This window comes from Mauremys mutica, chromosome 6 (assembly GCF_020497125.1).
Source record: "Mauremys mutica isolate MM-2020 ecotype Southern chromosome 6, ASM2049712v1, whole genome shotgun sequence".
NCBI lineage: Eukaryota > Metazoa > Chordata > Testudines > Geoemydidae > Mauremys > Mauremys mutica.
This window is the reverse complement of record NC_059077.1, coordinates 70,278,245-70,301,263: the sequence shown is the minus strand read 5'-3', so window position 1 is coordinate 70,301,263 and position 23,019 is coordinate 70,278,245. Positions and strand designations below refer to the sequence as shown.

The window sequence follows — 23,019 nt, the reverse complement described above, 5'->3', positions numbered from 1 at the left end:
ACGAGCCAATTAAAAGAGTTCAAAGGAATTCAGATTGAGCAAATTTACAGTAAATTATCCCTAAAAATAAACAATGATTCAAATAGACAGGATGTTCTTTTCTTAATTTTACGAGGTAGCAGACAAGTATTCAAAATGAAAGTTCTTTCAAGAGTAAACAATACAGAGTATTACAAAGACCCCAGAAATAGATAGAATTAACTGATAAGCACATCCTAAGAGTCATATGAAACAGGTATTATTATTATCTATTATTTGTATTGCAGTAATGCCAAGGAGTCCCAGTGATGCACCAGGATACCTACCACTGCATATGTCATTACAGTTCTTGAAGAAAAATGGACAACAAGCCTTGACTAAGCTGTGGTTATACTTTTGTGCAACTTTCACAGGGTAGCTATCCCCTGTGAGTAGACTGGATTCACTGCCCCTGTATCAGAGCAGGTGAGACCAATCCAGACAATTAAAAGGGGCTTGGCTACACCTGAGCCTATAAAGGGCTATTAGAGGCAGCAAGTGATAGGGCTAGTTTGTATCTGGGAAAGGGAAGCCAGGGTGGAGCTGTGATGAGGGTCTAGAGTAAGGGCCAGGTGTTTAGGGAGGCAGCCCCAGTACAACTGCTCCAGGAAGGGACCAGAGCTGATAAGAATTGGGAAGGTTCCAGGAGCAGGATGCTGGAGGCCCCTGGGATGAGTGGCCCTGAAGCCTGAAAGCAAAGAGTGAGTTTCTGTTTGTTTGTTTTATGTGCTTGTGAAAGAGACTAAACCTGTTTAAAAGAGACTGTGGTAGCACATACCTGGCCAATAGCTGGTGTGGGAGAACTCCCTCATGATTACAACATCCAAGTTAAATATAGGTGGGATGTGGATCAAAGATTATGAGTTCAAATTCTTACATGCTATAAAAGTGACATTCAGTACCACTGAGAGAACTACTGCTTCTTAGTCAGCCAAAATGGGGGGGAAATCACACAAAAAAAAAAAACCTGTAGGTTTCCAGTGGGCTGAAAATATGGGAAGACATAAGAAAATGACTAGTTCTTTTACGCTGATTACTAGTTATACTATCTTAAGTATTATCTAACTTCTGAATGTGTGTATGGGAAAATTATATATTCAATAAAACATTTAAAATCTTTCTCACACAAGATAAATGCAAATTAGCAAAAGGCACTTGTATTGTCTTATACTGAAATCATAAGAACTGGAGGCATTTTAAACGAATTGATCTTTAATAGATCACTATGTATAGAAATTAGAAGGTAAACATCTAACTAGTTTAAAAACAAATAGCCACACTGTACAAACTCAGTAATCAAAACACCATTAGTGCTAATGTGTTTCCCTCTAACATGTGGGCTTTTGAACTCTATGGATCCAGTCCCACTCCTCTAAAAGTTGATGACTAGGTTCCCATTAATTTCAGTAATATTTGGATCAGGGCCTCAAGACCCAGCCCAACTGTCCTAGAAATCAGTAGCAAAACTCCCATTGACTTCCAGCGGCTTTGGCACTTTCCTTAACTTATTTAATTCTCTTATCTCTAACTTTGTCACATTAACTTGACCATTTACTCTTGTAAGGGGCTGTCACAATGATCACATATTGATATGACTGAACTGATCTACTTCTAATTTGAAAATGTTTTGCATATTAAATATTCTGGGTCTGTTTTTTATTTAGAAAAATGGTAAATGTACTATACATATTAATACTAAACCTTAGCCTGTGTTTATATCACATATCACTCCTGGTCATCTAAACTCAAAGTAGGTTGTACAGCATGAAAATATTCATCAATAACACATAGAATCCATATGGAGTAGCAAAGTATATTGTGCCTATCATTTTTGACAGGCAATTTTCTCCACTGAGACCAAGTCTTGGACCTGTGGAACATCTGTCTCTTGGAGAATACTGGACAACAAAGCATGCCTGTGCTCTATAACTTCTGATCATTGATGCAGCATGTCCTGCTCTGCAAAAGAACTTTTTATTTATTTAGTGTATTCTCCAGGCGTATATATCTGTATTTGCATCTTAATACCTTTTGTTAAGTAGAATAGTGTTTTCCCCTTAAAACAACTGCCACAGAATGTGGGGTGGGGATATTTTTAAAACGAGTGCCTCACTGTGTCATGTATTCTGCACCATTCCTTCAGATATGAGTTGCTGATAGCCTCACGCTAGAGGTAGGGTAGCTTAGGTGGGGAATCTGCTGTAAAATCAGGCCCAAACAGCAAATGCTTGATGACTCCTGTAGCTATGTCAGACAACCCTTGGCCCCAGGGGTCCAGCTCCCAAGCTATGCTGCCATAGGCTCCCCTGTTGCAGTTGTATAATTCAGTCCCCACTGTGGTAAATTAATGACACAGCAAAAGAGTTAATTCCAGCCCAACCAGCATTGTCTGCTACAATCTTCCACAGATACAGCATTTTTCCCAGGAGGGCAAGCTGCTTACAGCATCCACTATCTAGCTCTGACTCATTCTGCTGACTGTGCTCCAGGCTCTAACACCACCAACCTTTAGGGACTGATTTTTAGAGGTGCTGTGCAGCTACAGCTCCAATACAAGTGGAAATAGGGGGCTCGGCATCCCTGAAAATCAGGCCTTTAATGTCAAGGGGCTACTACAGATAAGGGGAGGGAGCATGATGGAAAATCACAGCTTCCCTTCCCTGCAGATTTGCTGCTACCATCCCTACCCTATATTACACATTAGTTCCCTTTATGCTCATGTAGCGAAAGGGAGCAGCAAGTCCATGAATACTCAGCTATAACGAATTTCTACTTTTCAGGCTGTCATACTAAAATCTACAACACCTAGAAATCAATTTGTTGCTTTATTCTTTCTGTTAAATAATTTCATTGTTTTATGCTTGGATCCAAATGTAGATATACTACCTCCTTCTATTTTTTTTCTTCTAATTTATGTACAAAAACTCTTACCCAACTGTAAATGCAAATTAAGAATTTTTCAGTAGTGGCGGGGATTAATCTACAATGACCTAGATGGAAACAAAATTCATACAAGATGTAATAAAAGTACAACTTCTGCAATTCTGAACTTGAACCCTTAGAAATTGGAAACAGGCATGTTATCCACCTGGCTACATAGTCTTTTATCTGATCTCCAAGAGGTTTTGGATGGTACACTCCCTCATTATAACAAATCTTTAGAGCAGAACAAGTTAAAAATCATTAAGAAATCAAATATAAGAACTACACAGTTCAAACAAAGCCTATTCCCTAATTCATATAAATATCTAAGTGCATAGAAAATGTCATGAAAATTAAACTTGCAATAATAGTCAGTTTTGCTTGAAGAAAAATGTTTGAAAATTTTTATTAAGGAACAAATCTTAGTCCAATTTAAGCCAATGGGAATTTAGCTACTGACTTAAATGGGAGCAAGATTTGGCCCTTAACAGCCTATTTTGGCATAATGAAGTATAGTTTGACACAAGGAAACCTAGCTATGAAAAGTCTAATAAAAATGCAGCTGACCTAGTTGTAATAGCGTTGTAATATATAGGATCACTTTATCCACTAGGCTGCTCAGTTTTGTACCGTTAACAGCCATAGGGATATATTGAGGTATCATCCTACAAGAGAATATTGAAAATTATAGGGAAATTTAATAAGTCAAATAAGTGCTGCATTCAAATAAAGAATATTCCTTAGTTTGTTCCTCTGTGTGTACAAAATTTAATAAACTGAAATAATCTGTGTTTTATTTAATTGGAAAAATTGAGATGGAAATGAAGAATAATGATTTCCCAACATTTCTGGAGATATTTATAGCTAAAAGGTGGCACCAATTAAAATGACCGTGGAATGGAGAGTAATTGGGTCTCTGCAAAATCATTGAAAGGATAAAGTTTAAGGGCTTGTTGTTTAAGGTTTATATGGTGATTGATCTACCTGCAGGGATAAAATGAGCTCTCACTTGCCTGAGTTTTTCAGCAAGATATCTGAAGTTGCCCAAAGATATCAGGATAAACTTATTGCCCATGACACTTTTATAAGAATCTTAATGGCTAGAACTGAGCCTGGCCCTTAAAGTCTCATCTAAAAGACTTCTCCCTCCACCCCCAAAGAAAATTGGAAGGTCCAACACAGTCTACTTTTGAAAAAATGAAGGGTCGAGCTAATAGTGCCATGGTGTCCAGGGTTTTCTATAATCTGAGCATTGGACTACAAACCCATGTCCACCAGTCAGCAATACAACAGAGTAGTAATAAAGCTCTTTCTAACTTGGATCAATCATTAACATGAACTGACAGACTCGTAATGGGGACCACTATTAGTTTGCGACTACCTGCCAGAAGCCACTGTCATGATGTCCAGAGTGGCTCACAACCATGAGTATCAACCTCACAGCAGACTGTCAAAAAGCAGGGCAGATGCCCTAAACTGGTTTTATGTTCTATAATTAGATTTGCACCAACTCAGTAACAAATGTGAACTTCTGAAGCACTGTAAGAGTTTTACCATGGTGTTACACAGTCCCTTTGGGCCCTCCAGTATCTTGATACCCAAGCAAGCTGGACTTAGTAATAGTTGGTTGCCATACACCAAAGATCCACAGTTGCCAACTTTAATGTAGTAAATAAGCACCCTGACTTTCACAATAAGCCAAAAATCAAGCTAATCCCATTTCAAAACAAGCCAATCCCTAAGAACCCCAACACTCTGTGTGACTAGATTTTCCCCTGCCCCCCTCCCCCCCGCTCCTCGTGTGCAGTCTGGGACTCTGGTGGGCCCGTTATGCACCCCTCATTCCTTGTCTCTCCCCCCCTTGCTTGCCGGGAGCTGATCCCCCCCCAAAAAAGCAACAAGCTACAAACCAAACAGGCTACCAGCCAACAAGCAACTCATAGCCCAATTAAACCAAAAACAAGCCCAATTTCTGTTTGTTTGTTTTTCCCCATGGGTTTGGCATGTCTGCAAAAATCACAAAAGATTCAGGTTGTTTCCAGTCCCAAGAGACTAGTTACTTCCCTCAGGTCAATTTGTACCTCAGATCTCTCACCAAAGACAACACTTGTAGCCAAACCTATAGTAAATTAATGATTTATTAAATAGGAAAAAAGTGTTATTTACAGGTTAAAGAAGGCAACATCTATGCGCAAATAAATCAATCCAGTGTTTTAAAAAGTGACAGTTGTAATCTATCAATTCAAAATGTCTTTCAGGGCAGACCCAAGGAAACCCTGGGGATATGTACTTCACTTTAGTGTCTCTGGCCCTGTCACAGTCCAAACATCAAAAGAGAGAGGGGATTTTCTTGTGTCCATGTTTTATCCCCTTCATCCAGCATTCAGGTTGATGGGATGGGCTTTCTTGCAAGTAGCACCCTGATGCGTGTGAAAGGGCCATTAACCAAGACTTTGTATCATGATGTTCCACAAGGACCCATTTAGTTTTGATAGCCCTTCTTGAGGGGTGGGAGAACCCCTCCTTCTGAGTGGGCTCACAAGGTCAGAGCAATCATTTTTACAGTTATAAAGCAAAGTTTACATATTATTTTATCATGGGACATTACAAGGAAGATTACTGCATGCAGCAACTTACAGGCATTTTATAGAGTCTAAACACATCCTTATAAATCTAACACCTATCTTGAACAATAGTAGCATATAGGTGAGCTGGTCTGGTTTCCAGCTATGAATTTGTAAGTGCTCAGCTGAAACCTACAGATTTGGCAAGAGCTGGCACGTGGTCTACCAGCCTCACAGCTGCCATCAAAGTATCCCCTTTGTTTTGCCAATTGATCTTACTGGCATAGAGAGATGCTCTCTTAGTTAAACCAATAACTAGTCACACTAATCTTCTTTGGAGAAGCTTTGTGACAGTAGGTGAATGTATTAAAACTTCCGGTCTTGCTCTGCTAAAACTGGTGAGGAAGAGGCTGCTGCTGGACAAAGTTTGTTCCAACTGTATTAGAGAATCTATCTTAAGCAACCAGTTTCTTTAAGTTGCCTAAAGATAGGGTAAATGTAACTTTCTATAAATATACACCAGTCTCTGGACACGCACACTGGAAAGTGGGGAAGGCAGGAGACTGGACTCCAGTATTTTATATTATCATTAATAAGTGTAAAATCAAGAGGTGAAATATCTCTATGATGTAGAAGGCCAGAGCAAAGTCCCACACATCACTTAATCCCAAATAGGGGGCTATTCAGTGGAATATTTGAGGAGTAGCTAGGCAGCAGTAAGTGGTGCTCCTCCTGCACATGCAACAGAAAGGGGCAGGAACTACAAGGCTGAGATGGAGATGAGTTACCTTTTGGGAAGGGGCCACAGTATCCGTGTAAAAATGGATTCTAAGACCCCAGTACCCCATGCAGCCCTGTTATTCCAGGCCAGGGCTTCTCAATGAAACTGTCCTGAAGTGTGGATGTCACCACCCTAAATCATCTCATTTCACTCTCATACAGCCTGATTATTCTGACCTTATGCAAGTGGGATGAATTTCACCCAAGGTAATTACTATGTTGCCACTACTCAGGACTGAAATTATGATGGTTGCTCACATACAAACATCTAAACTAGGGTACTAGTGCATTGTGAGAGTAGCATGGTGGCCGATCCTCTCCCAAACATAAATCACTAGGACATCAGCACTTAGTGCCAGAGTTCCTGTTACCTTCTTATCTCTTCTGTAGGATGCTCATATAGGGCAGTGATAAATACATAGGTAGGTAAACAAGCACTACCCAGACATCAGTCATTCATGCAGCAGTAGGTAAAATAAGGAGGAGGGGATTTAAGACATCTGGTCCATAGAGGATTAGACTTCTATTCATTAACACACATGAAATTAAGTATAAAGTTTCAGGGCCTGATTCTGTAGCCCTTGCTGCCTTTAAGTAGTACTTACTCACATAAGTAGTTCCATTGAGCTCAATGGGGCTACTCATAAGTCTAAAGACTTCTCAGACTCAGAGTTGAAGAAACTGGCCCTTAAGGAGTAAGACATCTATGCTCCATTTCCTACTAGCAAACTACTGATAGGCTTCCTGTAATAGCCTATCAGTGGAATATTCTTGGTGAATTTAAGGGTGAATGGGTGGAATTGGGGGGTGGGGAAAATAGCTTACAGATAAGGTACAAACACAATGAGAACAAAACAGTATGTTCACAAAAGTGTTCTTTCAACAGCACGTCTGAACTTGCAACCCAACTGTGAACAGAGAGCATTAAGAGAGAAAATAAGGATGTGTAGTTATAGCAGGTGATCTATTGCAAAGGCTTAGGAAGAAGAGGCATTATCCAAAATACTCATGATGGGGCCTGATCCTGTGAGGTGCTGAGAACTTTCTGAGAAGTGCTAAATGCTCTCTGCGCCTTGTGAAGTCAATGAGAATGGAGGGTGCTTGCCTTCACGGGATGGGGCATCAGCATATTCAGGTGCTGTTCACAAGCAGAATGTGGATTGTCTGATCTAGTGATTAGAGCTGGAGTCCTGCCTAGAGGTTAGAGCCAGGGCCAGGAACCAGAAGTTGGAGCCAAATTCACAGCCAGAATCAGTAGCCAGTAACTAGAGCCAAGGTTCAGAGCTGGAAACAGGAGAAGGCCTGGAGCAAGGCTGGAAACAAGGCAAGGAGTGATTTCAACTGCAGATGTGATCATCAAGGAACTATTGATCATCTGCTGATGGAGACTAAGCTAGCTAGTCCCAGGCTAATCTTCAGCTGTCAAGGTCTATGTTACAATTATCCTTGATGCTTTCATTCTTTTGCTACTCTAGGCACACAGTCCTCGGTTGGGTTGACTTGATTCTTGGTGCAGCTGAAGTGAATTGGGGAGGAAAGGGGCTTTAAGATCTACTTTGCCTGAGAATTCCTCTTTGTCAAGACTTGAGGAATCCTCTGCTACCCTTTAAGGGCATCTTTCCAGCTGCTATGCACTACGTCCAGGACTGGGGAGTGAGCCCTAGCTGATTGGACTGGTATACAAATCTTTCAAGCAAGTAAGACACACAGTACAAGTTCTCTGTCTCATGGAAAAAATCCTCCATCTCCAGAGAAACTCGCATGGTGGGGCAGGACTACCACAGTGATAGACAAGAGTGTCGACATCGCTGTGTTGCACATGAGAAGACTGGGGAGTTGATGGCAAGGAGCACCACATGACCACCTCAGTAACAGCATTAAGCAATCCAGCTCTAGCATCTGTACATGCTAGGTTGTCAAGATGACAGTGATTTTTAAATATAGCCAAAATTCTTAAATGATTGAGGTCTTTATTTTATTTTTATTTTTATCGAACCTGCTCATTTGTTGATAGCCCTAGGTTAAAAATATGTTTGTGCAGGAGCTCACTCACTTCCATAGCAGAAAGAAGCTAAATTTCTGGCTATCTGAGCAGAACAATTGTACTCTAAACACTTGGCAATAGATGGAATTCACCATTTGATGAAACTGTTTACTCTTACATTCTAGCTAGGAATAGCCAATAGTTAAGTGAGGCTATGTCTCACAAGAGTATAATCTATGGAAATGAACATAGCATCCCATGAATACTAAACAATTCATTATGATCAGCAGTATATCCAATGAATCTATAATGATGGAGCCCTTAAATTAAATTGTCTCTCTCAATTTTTCAGTGTAATCAAGTTCACAAACACATTTCTTCTTTTCTCTTTATTTAAGGCATCAATTCCTTAAGTTCCTCAAGATATATAGCTCTCCCTTGGCTGTGCAGCCCAAGAGCGAGAGGGGAGGAAGTAGAGGAAGGTATAATTCGTTGCACTTTATTCTTGATTTTAAAAACACACACACATTCACACCAAGACTTAAAAAATACAACACAAAGCATCCCTGCTAGGGCAATGCAGAGGACAAATTTTCTGTACTGTATTTTACAACTATACCATGATAATATGTAGTGATGAGCAACTCGGACATTTGAATTAGAAGTCTTGAGGAAGAGAGGACAATGATGATTCCTAAAATATTTTTATATAAAGCGCAACCCCTGAAGATGGCAAGCCCCCCAAACCTAACCCCCACACACCAAAGTCAGTCCCAAAAGTTTTCTCCTAATAGCCCTTGAATTCTTGGTAGTGACTTCAAAGGATTGTTTCCTCCTGGACTGATCAGAGAGTAAACTGATACCTCCTCGGGTATCCGCAGAGCACTCTTTTTTTCTTTGGGTAATCTAGCTGTCAGGACTCTAGGCTTTCCAGCTGGACCCAAATTCTTTTATCTTTTTACCATCACCAGTGGGTCATCAAGAAAACCCTGACTTCCTTGAGCCACTAGTATGCTACCGGCATAATTTCTTCCAAGCAGCGGTGGTCTTTGGTTGCATTATTTGCTCCAATACTGCTTGGTAAACTTCATGCTGTGCAGTCATCAGGCTGGAGCTACTCAATCTTCATGCGATAGAACTTCTGATCCCTTTTCTTCATCCTTCTGTGTGTGTTTCTGTTGGTGTGGATCACTGTTGGGACTCTTGCTTTTATCTGCTGCAGGAAATTCATTCATAAAAACCTTAAGCTTTAGTGTTTTGTCTGTTTTTAAGCATGCCAGTCAGCAAGCATATATGTTTTCAAGCTGAAAGCTCTTCTATCTATAATACAGATGCTGAAAAAGAACATTCATGGTCAGTAAAAGGCAACATTTATCAAGTTTATTGCTTGAGCAAGTCCATATGATTTGAGCACTTACCTGAGTGAACAAATTCCTAGGGTTTTTTATTCCTTTGTCATAAATTAATTTAAGAAGGGGCACTTTCTTTCTCTTTATCCATGTGCATATGCATAGATAAAAATAGTGTGTGCCTACCACATATCCGAATTTGAGCTAAATTAAATTATTGTGAACTATTCATCAACAAAACTTGCAATTTTTTTTCAAGTTGCAATTGCAAATTGATCATGAGCAGATAGTGATTTTTTTTCCTCAGACTTATTCATTAATTGAAATTGTTCACCAAATTTCTGTGAATAATTTTTGGTCTATAATTCATTTGCAAGCACTTCATTGAAAGAATTTGATATTCAAAATGTGAGCTGTGTGATTGGTCACCTGCATCAGGTTTCTGCTCCTTGATTGAATAAGCTTGACTCTTAAAGTCTGATTTCCTGTCTGACTTCTCTTCAAAAAGATCATTTCAAATGTGCTTCTCACTAATAGTCTCCAATAGTCACAAAAAGGGAATGAACATAGTCAAAGTTAAGTCCTTTAAAAAGGGAAAGGAATATTCTCAGGTTATCTTTCCAATATTTGCCTAGTGCTAATATAAACATAAATATCTTATTCTTATGTCTATTTTTCCATATAATATAGAAACATAGGAACATCAGACATGCAATCCTGAATGAGATCAGAAGTCCATCTACTCAGTATCCTGTCTCTGACCATGGCAAGTATCCTATACTTCAGAGGAAGATGTAAGTACCCAGTGGTAGGCAGGTGTGGGGTAATCTGCCTCCCACATTCAGTCTTACCCTGATTTCTAATAGTTAGAGATTGGCTTAGGCTCTGAAGCATGAGATGTAATATCCCTTGTAATCATTAGAGTTGAGTGATTGCACTACAGTTCAGATAATTCTGCCTCCCTACAAAGGAACCATTACAAAATACTGGAAACCTGTCCATATTTCATGCTACTAGAGGATGTCAAGTTAATTGCTTAACAAAAGGTTTTTAATGTGCCTGCGACAGCACTGTAACCAACACCTGCTCACTCCTAAGTTCACTGAATACCCTTCAAATGCTTGGGCTGTACATCTTTGATTTGTTTTAGTCTGTTGCATCTCCATGACAGAACTAATAGGATAAAAAGCGCAACATGCATTGTGTGACCTTTTTCCTTCAGTGTGAAATGACAGCAGTAAACACATATTTACAGGAAGTGGGCAATGCGACTAGAGAGCACAAATATTTTATTGCAAATACAAGCCGCTTTGTATAAATAATTCCCTCTTTCAATTGCCCTGTGAAATTCTGTTTCAACAGCACTTAGGACCCTGCTCATCAACATATCACTTATGTGGGTGGATCTTCATTTTTACATGATTCTTCAGTTTGGACAGATGGATGTGTTGGCAACACTATATTCATCCCCTGAAGTCCTCAAATATGTGGCACCATAGCAGCAACAGGGCTGGCTTTGCCTGGACCCTATACTTAGGCCCGGATTTATAATGCTGGCAGAAGGAATCTCCTTTTGATCATATAAGGCAGCAAAGCAAGTCTTAACAGATTTTACAGTTTCTATTATTTATTATGAAGGGGCTGATCCAAAGTCCATATAAGTCAATGGGAGTTTGTCCAGTAATTTCAATGGGCATTGGCTCAGGACCCAAATAATATGGTTCATCCTCTCTCCAACAGTGCTAGATAAAACATATATGCTTCATAACACTGTCAAACCACTTTGTGCTGATGTTTATAGTTGGAGGAATAAAAATAATTTACAATACAGTAGTGCCATAATCTGCTCACTGTGGACAAACATAAAGGAAGATAAAGTCCATGTTACCACATACCTATATTATGCAAGCAGTTTCCCACAAATCTTCATTCAAATTTTAAAAATAAATCACATCAGTAATGCTCCGGCTCCTTAGGGTATGTTTACGCTGTAATTAAAAACCTGTGGCTGGCTGGTATTAGCTGACTTGAGTTTGAGCTCAGGGACTGCTTAATTGGAAGTGTAGACATTTGGGTTTCGACTGGAGCCCAGGTTCTGGGACCCTGTGATTGGGGGAGGGACCCAGAGCTTGGGCTCCAGCCGAAGCCCAAATGTCTACACTGCAATAAACAGCTCCTTAACCTCACGAACCCAGTTCAGCTGACAAGGGCTAGCCACAGATGTTTAATTGCCGTGAAGACATACCCTTCATGTTTGTTCTCTGCAAACCTTCAAACAATTAAGTTTTACTGACATAGATATTTGTGAAAAGGAAATTTCAAAGTCGCCTGTTAGTATTTATAGAAACGGAATTTAAAAATCACGCACACAGATATTCAAATTTGAAGTCATTTTATGCTCAGAACAGAAGCAAATACCATGTGATTTGTCTTGCCAGCACATCTCAAACAGCCAATGTCAAATATTAAATCAGATTGTGATATAGTAACTCTATAAGCATGAACAAAAAAAGAAACATTCAATTGAGACCAGTTCTGTTTTGAAGAACTACCTGGTTATGCGGGCAGTACAATAGATTAATTTGCCTCCTTTGCTTCTGGGAAAGATCTGCCAACAGAACTGAAGAAACTTCCATATACTGGCCCAAATGTGGGTCTCTGAGCCTGCTAATTCTTGCTTTCTCAAATAAACTAAGACACACACAACCTTCTAAAGGAGGAAAACTTCAGAGACTGAGGCTATGTCTACACTACTGCCTATGTCAGCGAAATTTATGTCGCTTAGGGGTGTAAATATTCCACCCCCTGAGCAACGTAAGGTACACCAACATAAGCGCTAGTGTGCACAGTGCTATGTCAGCAGGAGAGCTTCTCTCGCTGACATAGCTTATGCCGTTCGTGGGTTTCCTTATGCTGATGGGAGAGCTCTCTCCCATCAGCATAGTGTCTTCACCACTATGCCACTGCAGCACTGTAAGTGTAGACATGGTGAGGTGAAACCCAAAAGCAATACTCAGGGCTTGTCTACACCACGCAACTTTGTGCGACAAGGCTGTATCAACACAGCCTTGTTGCTAAGTCAGCATGTCCAAACGCTCTTTGTTGATACTTTTTGCTGACAAAATACTTCCAGCCTCACGAGCCGTATTAGCTTTGTCTGCAGGAGAGCACTCCTGTCGACAAAGCCACATTCACACTGCTACTTGCATTGGCAAAACTTTTGTCTTTCGCAGGGGGGCTTTTTTAAGTGCCCATGAAAGACAAAAGTTTTGTCAACAACTTTGCAGTTTACACAAGCCCTCAGAGAAGTTGATAAACACCAGTTTAATAGTCTGCAAGTCCATTGAGGGCTTTCACCTTTTTTAAACATAAAACCTCCAAATTAATTCAAAACTACCCAGCTGTTTTGCTTGGGGAATCCCAAAGACATAAAAGTCACTGGATCTGGGTCTCACTTACACTAAGCTACTTTATGCTGCTGACAATGTATAAAGAGGCATGAGTGTAAATGAGAACCAGGCCTTGCAGTACTATTTGCAAAAAGACTTACCTAGCAAATATGGACTCAAGTAAAGCCTTCCTCAACATCCCCATGCATTCCAATTACAAGCGATTCCTAACATTCTCTCTGAAATGACTCCTATAACAATGGAGTGTAATGATATTGCTAATGGTTGCTCCAAGCATTTTAACAATAGTTATGAAACCAGTAATATAGCTCCTTAAGACTCTAAGAGTCAAAAGTTTTATTAGTAGTATTACATAGACAATATTAAAATGGCAGCAATCAGCAGATGTTAGAACTGCATATCTGGACCTATTGAAGAGACTGAGGACTGGTAATCTTTAAAAAGTCTATTTTAACTGCAAGTATAGAATGTCTGTCATTTACAGGGGAAGACACAGATCATGAAAAAGAAGAAAGCCGTTAAGTGAGAATCCACCCATTACTTGTCAGAGGCAGCTTTGTCCACACATAATGAAAACTAAGCTTACCCCTCATACCCCTCATAGTTATTAATAGGCCCTTAGATCTGATCCTGCACACATTCTTATATGTGCTTAATTATAAGCATCTGACTATCCCATTGACTTCAACAGGAGTACTCAGCTGTGTAAAGTTAAACATGTGATTAAATGTTTGCAGGATTGGTGTCTTAGGGGAGCCTGTATTTTAAAAAAAAATTAATCTCTCAGTTTCTAAATAAAAACTATATAAATACAGAGAACACAATGTCTAAAATAGAGATTTCCTTCCTTTTTGAGCCAAGATTGAGAGATGGGAGGATAAGATTTATTTCTAACTATATGATTGGCGATAGAATATTGTGGAAAAGAATTAATCTTCACTCTGTCTTAGTCCTCAGTTTAATGCCCCTTCTCTGCCCCTTCTCCCTTCCTTAATACACATGTGTATGTAATGCTAGTCAGAGCAGTAATTGTGTAATTAAAGTCTCTACAATACAAAGTGATACTAAAAATTCTTCAGTAATCGCCTCAATGTTTGAAGAGCCTGCATAGCTACCCGTTGTTATCAAACATCTGTTTCTCTCTCTCCCACTAGCTCTGTTATGTAAAATCTAAAGGAAGCTACTTAATTATCCTGAAGGGGTGAGCTACATAATGTGATAAATCTTATCACATTTTCAAAGATATTACTTTCATAATTTTTGTTTTAACTAATAAAATATAAAGAGACTCATCTGTCCCCCCCCAATGCTTTGAATGTCATATTATAGTTTGTTTTATCTTCATAAATGTAAACATCTGTGGAATTAGAGCTTCCAGCTAATTTCTCGTGAAATTAAAGCAATCTTAGTCCATTTTTAATCCACCCATCAAATGCAACAACATTTCTAAGCAGCTTTTATTTGTTTTAGGGGCTTTCACTAATATCTCCTGACGAAACTTCATCCCCTTCCACATGATCCTTATACCATGGGAGCCCCCCTGGCTTCCTTAATTGAAGTGGCAAAAGTGGAGCAAGTGCACAAGGAAGTTTCTGCACCCCTTGTGTTCTGAAGGCTTGAAATCAGCCAACATGGAAGGAATGATGGAGGTTGCAAACAGCCCACTGGATTTATGCTGACAGTGAAATCCCCTATTGGGAGTTCTGAAGGGCAGCAGCCACAATTCTTGCCCAAAGTCTGAAATTGTGTCAGTAGGTTGTGCTGCAGCCCTGCCCCATGCAGCAGACTGGGGGCGGTGGAGTGGGATTCCATTTTCTCCTCTCCCATCACCTGCTTAATTCCCAGCACAAAACGCATTTGGTTGGGTTCTGTGTGAGGAAGAGAGAATTTCACCCCTGTGAATAAATTAATGACAGCAGTCATCAACTAACCAAAGCTACTTGAAATCAATATCATGGGGATGACTTCATTTAGACCTAGGAAATTGAAGTCAACACCTGGCTAGTCATTATGCTACCTCAATGTGAATACACAAGGCACAGCTATCCAAACACTGGTTGATACTGCCTACAGTGGCAATAACTGTTATAACCTTTGTCATTGCCTTGGAATTTCACATTATGTAGCATTTCATATGTCATGAAACTGCAGACAGATTTCTAAGGCCTTTTCTGCCTGACAAAGTGGCATTGTTTTTGAACTGATTTAAACTGGCGCACTCTTATTTCAGTTTAAAACAGGTTTATTTCAGGTTAGCTTAATCAAGTAGGAATCCGTTTAAGCTAAAGCACTAAGTAAGCCACTCTTCAATCCCTCTCTGGATACTTTTATTTTAGTTTAACTAAATTGGTTTTTAAACTGGCTTAAGTTAAAGCAGTATAACTTTCTCATAATACAGTCTAATACATACCATGTAATAGTTTCCCAAGGAATATACATAATGGTACTATATATTCTCACCAAATAATCACTTCACTGCACTGCACCGTTTTAATTGAAAATAGCTTTATACCTGTGATTTTACTATCACTACTGCATGATTTTATTAATTTTTTTCTTGATCTACTGAGTCAAAACTACTCGAAATTCCACTCTGATATCTTACATTTGTACTCAAAAATATACATTGGTGCACATAAAAAGGGATTTGTATGGGCAAAGTAACACATCGGGGCATAATTAATTCCTTTTATACTCAGAAATACCCCTTTAGGGAAACAAAGTCAGGCTGGACACAAAGCAATTTAGTTTGAAAGTTTGGCGTACTCCATCACACATTTAAAGCAATGTCTGCACCTCACAACTTCTGGTCTCTTTTCCTTTTCGCAGTGTGGGATTCTTGGATCTATGAAAGGGATTTAAAACACAAAGTGTGGTGCCATTAGCGCAAAAATACAGAACTTGAGGGTGATAGAGAAGTGCTACTGCACTGAAAAAAAAAACAAGAACAATTCTAGCTTTGGGCTTGATCCTGTGAGGTACTGAACTCCTTCTGAGAGCCCTCAGTTCCCATTGTCTTCGGGAAGTTCTCAGCCTCTTGCTGAATTGAACCCCTAATTTTCTAAACTGGCTACCCATCAGTAACATTTCAGTTAGCTGTTAGATTATTCCACATAGTGTAGCCAGATTTCTTCCAGAAAGAAAACGGTGTACTGTTTATGATAATGCTAATAAAATATGAAGGGGGATTTAAAAATCTTACACTTATATAGGCAACAGTACTGTCTATCTTATCCTCAGGTGGGAGAAGGCTTCTTTTTTGGTGGCTCTCATTACTCACAAATACTGACCACCTTTGTAAAGCACTTTGAGATCTAAAAGATTGAAATAAATGCTAGGCATTTTTTACTTATTTTATTATCTATCTATAATGTTTAATTTTAAAGGAATTGTTTACATCTTTTTCTTTAAGAGCATTTATTCCTCTCTCTTCTCTTTGAGACATATTTTATTCTCTCTGAGTTTTGCCTTGCCCTTCAGCTGCTTCTTTTTCTCTCTGCTCAGTTTCCTTTCATTATTTTTTCTGCCCTTATTATATGCAAGCTTTTGGTTGCATTCAGGGGTTGGATCCATGGGCCAAATCCCCTATTTAGTGGGGGGCTACAGTGACTGCAGAAACTACAGTAGTCCCTGGGCTGCAGTCCCAGCTACTCCACTAGCACTTCATAATCTGGGGGAGAGGACTTCTTCTCCCACATCTGTCTCCCCAAAGAATATCTACACATAGAGCTTTTAAAACAAGCTTTGCACAGAGTGGGGTAATTTGGTCCTATCTCCCCTGGAACTTCAACCACTGGAATCAAGGATAATTTGAATAATATGCAGCACCATTTTTGCATCCTCTTTTCATAATGTACTACATCTATTGCAATACAAAAGCCTGAAGAAGTGAAATAAGTCCAGAAATTCAGCCTAAATGCTGAATTTCTGGACTTTTATAGGCATGTATGCTGAACATTGGGCTTCAAAGATACACATCTCCAATCATATTTACACATTTCATTCAGCCCTTTTTGCAGCATAGTGTTGGAGAAAGAAAAGACATTAGAAGGTCGTGCTTCCAAAGAGCAAACTTCCCATTGTTCTTTGAATAAGAGATTGTATTTGAGTACAGAGCTTTGCATAAGAATTAGTCCTTTTTCTTCTATAAAGTCAGCTATTTTCAGCTCAGTGCAGCAATCTTCGATTTCTTGTTGTAACTATGGCAATACGATTAGACGGCATTCAGTAAAATTCGTTTTACAAATTAACATAGCGGGGGGGGAGGGGTGCACCCATGACACGGATAGAGGAGCAATGCAAAACCACTATGGAATGAGATTGAAATGGAGTCAGGATTCAGAATATTCCTCTCACTAATGATCCTTGGATTCATCGGACACCCTCTGGTAGTTTGAGAGTGATATACAGTTAGCCACAATAAACATGATGTGCCTGATAGGATCAATGTGCCTGATAGGATATATTTCCTACTTTTTTTTTTTTAAATAGCACCACATCATCCCATTTTGAAAGTACATTTTTAACCCCATTTTGGGGTGTCAGCTGATTTCTTTGATCTGGTACTTGTATAACAGCAGTCAAATCAATTTCAAACACTTTCATTATGGTACAAAGCTCATTATGTTCTGGGGCAAAAAAAGTTTTGTGCTGGGCCTTGGGTCATGTTATAATAAGGATAAGAATGATCATTGGTGTGCTAGACAGAGTTCTGCCTCCTTACCTTTCTGCTGAATGGAAGGCCTCAATTTGCACACACTAATGATGGCTTCCTGAACTTTTGCATTGTTTGTAATAAATCTAGTTTTGATCATATTTCATTATGAATGAGTCTCCTATTCATTTATAGCCCATTCCTTTCTTAATGATACATGCAAAACAAAGTCAGAAGGAAGGGGAATTTTATGCACATATTTTTCAAATGTTTAATGTATTTCCCTCCTTCAAAGGAGACTTTTCTTTAAAAATAAAGCCGTCATAAAATTACTTAAAAATCTAATCAAAGAACTTATTTTTTTACTTTACAACTACATTACAGTTCCCCTCAAAAAAAAGGAAGAAAACAGTGGAGCATTTTCCTTTTTTAAAAATATTTTCCTTGATCTTTCTGATTTGGTTTTGTACATTGTTTAATCAGAAGGAACCAATCCTGCAGTCTATGGGCATACTGGGTGCAATTCATCTCTGAACACACAGCCTATGAACTGTTCAGATCTCAACTGAGTCCTTCAGTATCGCATAAGGCTTTTGCTGAGTTTCTGCACAGAGGTGAATGGCACTCAAGGAACTCCCATGGGATCTTTTGCCTGCATAAATACATGCATAGGAGTTTTGCTTCCATAAACAATTTTCTGCAGCCTTCATTCACATGGTGAATAGCTAAATGGGATTTCTCACGATTAAGGGCTTTAGGATCAGGCCACTCGTAGAGAAAATAGCAGATCATGTAACCTCACACAGTGCTACTACTACTATCTGGTAATGTCACCTTCAGAAACTGAAGTCTAATTGTTTAGCTGTTTTAGGGCCCAATCCTGGAGTCAAGAAGACTTGTAGGTGTCTAGCAGTTTGATGTCATGACTAGCACGTGAATTGGATTTAAGTGATGGAAAGTTGTGCAGTCTCTCCTTCACTCTCTCATCCATGCCTGTCTGAATCCAGTGGCACAACGATGTCAAGACAGGTCTGGATGCAGTAGGAGGTCATCAAGTCCTACTGTACCTGAACTGATGTCCTAAGCTGTCTACACAGTTCTTACCATCCACTTTCACACCTGGGGAGATAAGCATATCTGCTTGATTGCTTGGTCCACCAGCGAAACCTTTCTAGAGGGAGGCAGGTGTAGCTGTCCACTCTGCTCAACAGTCGCAGGTAGTATTGCCTACTGTTACTTACGGTAGCAGGCGTAGCCTGACCTGTCTTGAGAAGTTTGGACTGCGCTTCATCTGGAACCACACCTCAGATCTGTTCATCAAGGGTGGGCCTATCAGGAGTACAAGACTCCGGATGACAAAGTTCTGAGGATTGTTGGGATACACAAGCCTCTCCACCACAACAAGGTAAAGGTCCAAGGAGTAGAGTCTGACATGCAGCAGAGTATGGATTATTTCTCTTCAGCTTGTGACACTTTTTTGGTCTCTCAATCAACATCAGGAAGACAGAAGTGGTGTAACAGCTTGAACCAGGAAAGCCTTATGTAGAGCCTATCACAGTGAATGTTCAAATCCTCCAGGCAGTGGACAAGTTTACTTACCTTGGCAGTACACTGTCAGGTGAAGTTCACATCAGCGATTAAACCAATGCCAGAATTGCCAAAGCAAGTGTGGCCTATGGCAGACTACGTGCAAATGTGTTAGTGCAGAGGCATTAGTTGTCAAACAAAACTGAAGGTCTACAAAGCCATCATGTTGCCAACTCTGATGTATGCATGGAAAACCTGGATGGTGTACAGATGCCATGTTATAAAGTGAAATCACTTCCACATAGTTTGTCTGAGGAACTGATGATAAAATAGCAAGACAAGGTTTTAGATACTAAGGCTCTCTGAGGTATGGGCAGGTATTTCAAGCATCTATACTCTGTTGATGAAATCACAGATGAGATGGGCAGGCCATGTCACCAGAATGTCAGATAAGCAACTGGCAAAAAAGATCTTTTATGGTGCACTAAAGGAGGGAAGGCATACACAGGAAGACCAGAAGAAACATTTCCAAAACTCCCTCGAGGCATTCAACATTGACCCAGAATTTTTGGAATATCTCGCTCATGATCATTCTATCTAGCAAAGTCTCATCAATACTGGAGTTAGTCTGTGAGCAGAGGAGAACTGATGAGGCAGAGCAGAAGTGCCATCAGCCTATATCTCGCAACATCAGCATGTCCACTGTTAACCAAAGTAACCTATAGCAGCATCTCTTGTTCAGTGTGCAACGGACAGTTCAAAGTTCAAATTGGCCTGATCAGCCACTCATGTGTTCAAAGAAACCAAACTAATCAGTGATGTCATGATCATCTTGGAACTTGAAGGATGAACAACAAGGTGTCCAGCACTTTTAAGGATTAGGCCATTGCTGCCTGAGTGACCATCCAAACTGGCATTAAAACAGCAAATAAATGTTCTACTGTTTGCTATGTTTTCCCTTCAATACTTTCCTCCACAGTTATTTAATTACAAATCCTCTTTGAAAGACAGGAACAGAGAAATTACTTCAGTAGACACATAATGCATTATCAAAATTGCTTGAGTTTCTTCTCAGGTAGAAGCAAACTATTGAGGTGGAAATTTACTTGCTTTCACTACTGGTATCTAAATAAATGTTTGCAGTTCTGAATGAAAACAAATGAATGTTTGCATATAAATAACCATAACCTGTTTTCTTGCCAGCAAAGCGTACTCTAGTTGGCGGCATAGAGAGCACTAGTAACACAGTAGCTTCAAAACTGCTCTGCCTCTTTTTTTTTATCCTGTGGAACAAGCCATTTAAGAAGACTTTGTTTGTACGCAGCATAAGCAAGAGATAGCAGTTACCATGTTAAACTTGCAGTTCTCTTGAAGAACAAGAATCAGCAGTTTGTTCAGTTAGCTGTGAATCTCTGAAAATGAACACACTAAGGAACCAATTCATCTTAAACGGGATATGTATTATAACCCGGGGCTGTAAGGCAATGTGACAGCAAAGTGAGAATGACACACATACCAGATTACTAAAAACTGTATATCTGGTTCCTGTGTTATTCCAGTGCAGAGTGTGGAAATGAAGTTGAACAGTGGGAAACCTGAAATCTAATCCTGTAATTTAGCAGGTAATATCAGTTCTGGTTTCAAATGTAAGAAATTAAAGGATTGGGTGGAACTATGAACCTCTCTTTTCCAATTAAGAAGAGCCTCATGTTTGAGCATGCTTCAAAATATAAGGAGTTTGTGCAGACGAGGCTGAACCAGTGCTACCATATATATAGTAGCTATTAAAAACTTGATATTTGCCAGTAACTCCCACACCGTTACCATAGACTTAAATCACCCCTTCCTGAGGAAATGTCCCTGGGATAGAACTGGGGGCAGGGCGGGGCTCTTCAGGCATTCCCTCATGGAATTTTCACTGAATCATTCCATCGTGAAAGAGAGATTTGCCCTCTCCAAATGGGGAGCAGTTCAGCCCCCAAGGCTCACAGGTCCAATAGCTTCTTCAGGAGGCCAGAGCCAAACACCTAGAGGTGTTGCTTCTTGCAATACTCCTAGGGCCCTGGGCACCACAAGTCCATTCAAACACCATTGCTAGTGGTTCCTAAACCAGTGGCTGTCCCAAAAGCCCCCTTCTAGGGAGTCTCCCAGGCACTGAGTGGCATTCTGAAGGTTACCCATCTAATTCCTCAGTCTCCCTCTCCCTAGCCACAGATCACCAGCTTATTGGACCACTCCTACTTCATCTCTCTGGGACAGGGGAGAACCAGGACGAGAATCTTGTGTACAGCCCTTTTGGGGAGATGATGAGATTTCTCATTCTAAGTGCAGAGGGGAATTGTGGTATTTCAGATGGAAGTGTGTGGTAACCAGTGGCAAATGCTGATTCTTTAATAGTGACCGCTGTGACCAGGAGTACTGGGAAATCATGGTGACTGAGCCACAATTTGTGCTCCCATTTCTCTGGCTGGTGGGGATTCTGTCTGAGTAGCATAAAAATGATGTATGTGGTCTGAGTGGTCTGTGGTACACAAGAAGGTTCACCTGCTATTGACACCTCTGATCTTTCAGGGGGATATGAATGGCATTAGCAACAGGAGGTTGCAAAAAATTATATCCTGCCCACCCTAAGAAAAGGTGCAGGTTATATTTACAAAAACGGGGATGGGACCAGGCTTAAAATGAAAAATAGTTTCCAGTCACTAAGGTGACTTGCAGGACCACTTAGTACATCTCTCTCCTAGGTTTGCCCCTCTTTTTTTTTTTTTAAAGCCAACCAAATGTTCCAAAAAAGCCTTGAGGTTTAATGGGACAATCAGATGGGTATATCAAGAGCCTATGTAAATGTTGACTGTTTCTCTCCTTTTAATTTGTGAATGCAGAAACTGTGGTTTCATAATGCCTGCCTCTGATTGAGTGGAATGTCAAAGTGTAATAGGAGCCTGTGGATAAGGTTTACTCTTCTGTTGTCTTCAGTATTGGGAGAACAATGCACAAAATGAGTCATTACTTAGCTGACAATATAGCAGATCAGAAGTAGCTGATACTTATCTATGATTAGGAAGGCATCACTATAGTTCTTTTTACCAGAGCAATTTAAAACCTTTCCTTTAATCAGAGAGAAAGGAAGCTCTGCTTTTTTATTGAGTGAAGGATATTCTTAGAGTTACAGAATACTATAAGATCAGAATTTCCACCTGTCCTTGAAACAGCTTCAAGTTTTCCTATTCTTGTGTACTAGAATTTCTTGCACCAAAGAAATCTTTCTCAATGAAACCTGTCCTACACTTTGTATTCATATAGGTCTCCTGGGAAATGAGAAGTGTATGGATAGTGGAGGTACAACTGTGTGGGGCAGAAGGAGAGGAGTGAATGACTTCTGTCCCCTATATGGATAAATACATTCAGCCAAACTAAATTCATCTGTCACATTAATTGGAGAAGATATTTCTTTACTTCCTGTCCATATATTGCTGGAGCTGTTATAATGGCTGCCACCTCTAGGGTTGCCAACTCTGTAATATTTAAAAAACAGACACTCTAGCAGAAATGCCAATACCTCCCCCACCCACACCACCTCTTCCCTGCTAAGTCTCCATTCACTCCCCTTCCTCCCTTCTCTCTCCCTCTCCCTCTTCACCCGCCCCCCCCCCCCCCGCTGCCCCTGGCCCCCAACCCTTGCTTTTCTTCTCTCCTCCTCCCTCCCCTCTGCCTGGGTCTGGAGAGATTTGCCTGCACAGCCAGGGCTGCAAGCTGCAGCTGCCCAACACAGGTAAGAGGTGGCCCCAGCTTAGTAGAGGCTGGCACAGGT

General features: G+C 40.1%; 1 long non-coding RNA gene across 3 annotated transcripts; it reads left to right on the top strand.

Moving 5' to 3' along the window:
• Positions 1-272: 272 nt before the first annotated feature.
• LOC123373413 lies at positions 273-14,686 on the top strand. 3 transcript variants are annotated; one of them, XR_006580717.1, is made up of 4 exons: positions 273-719; positions 8,667-8,750; positions 10,308-10,411; positions 14,498-14,686. It is a non-coding gene; the product is annotated as an uncharacterized LOC123373413 (long non-coding RNA). The 3 variants fall into 3 exon arrangements; XR_006580716.1 differs by lacking the exon at positions 14,498-14,686 and adding an exon at positions 13,512-13,614; XR_006580715.1 differs by lacking the exons at positions 8,667-8,750; positions 14,498-14,686 and adding an exon at positions 13,512-13,614.
• Positions 14,687-23,019: the final 8,333 nt, after the last annotated feature.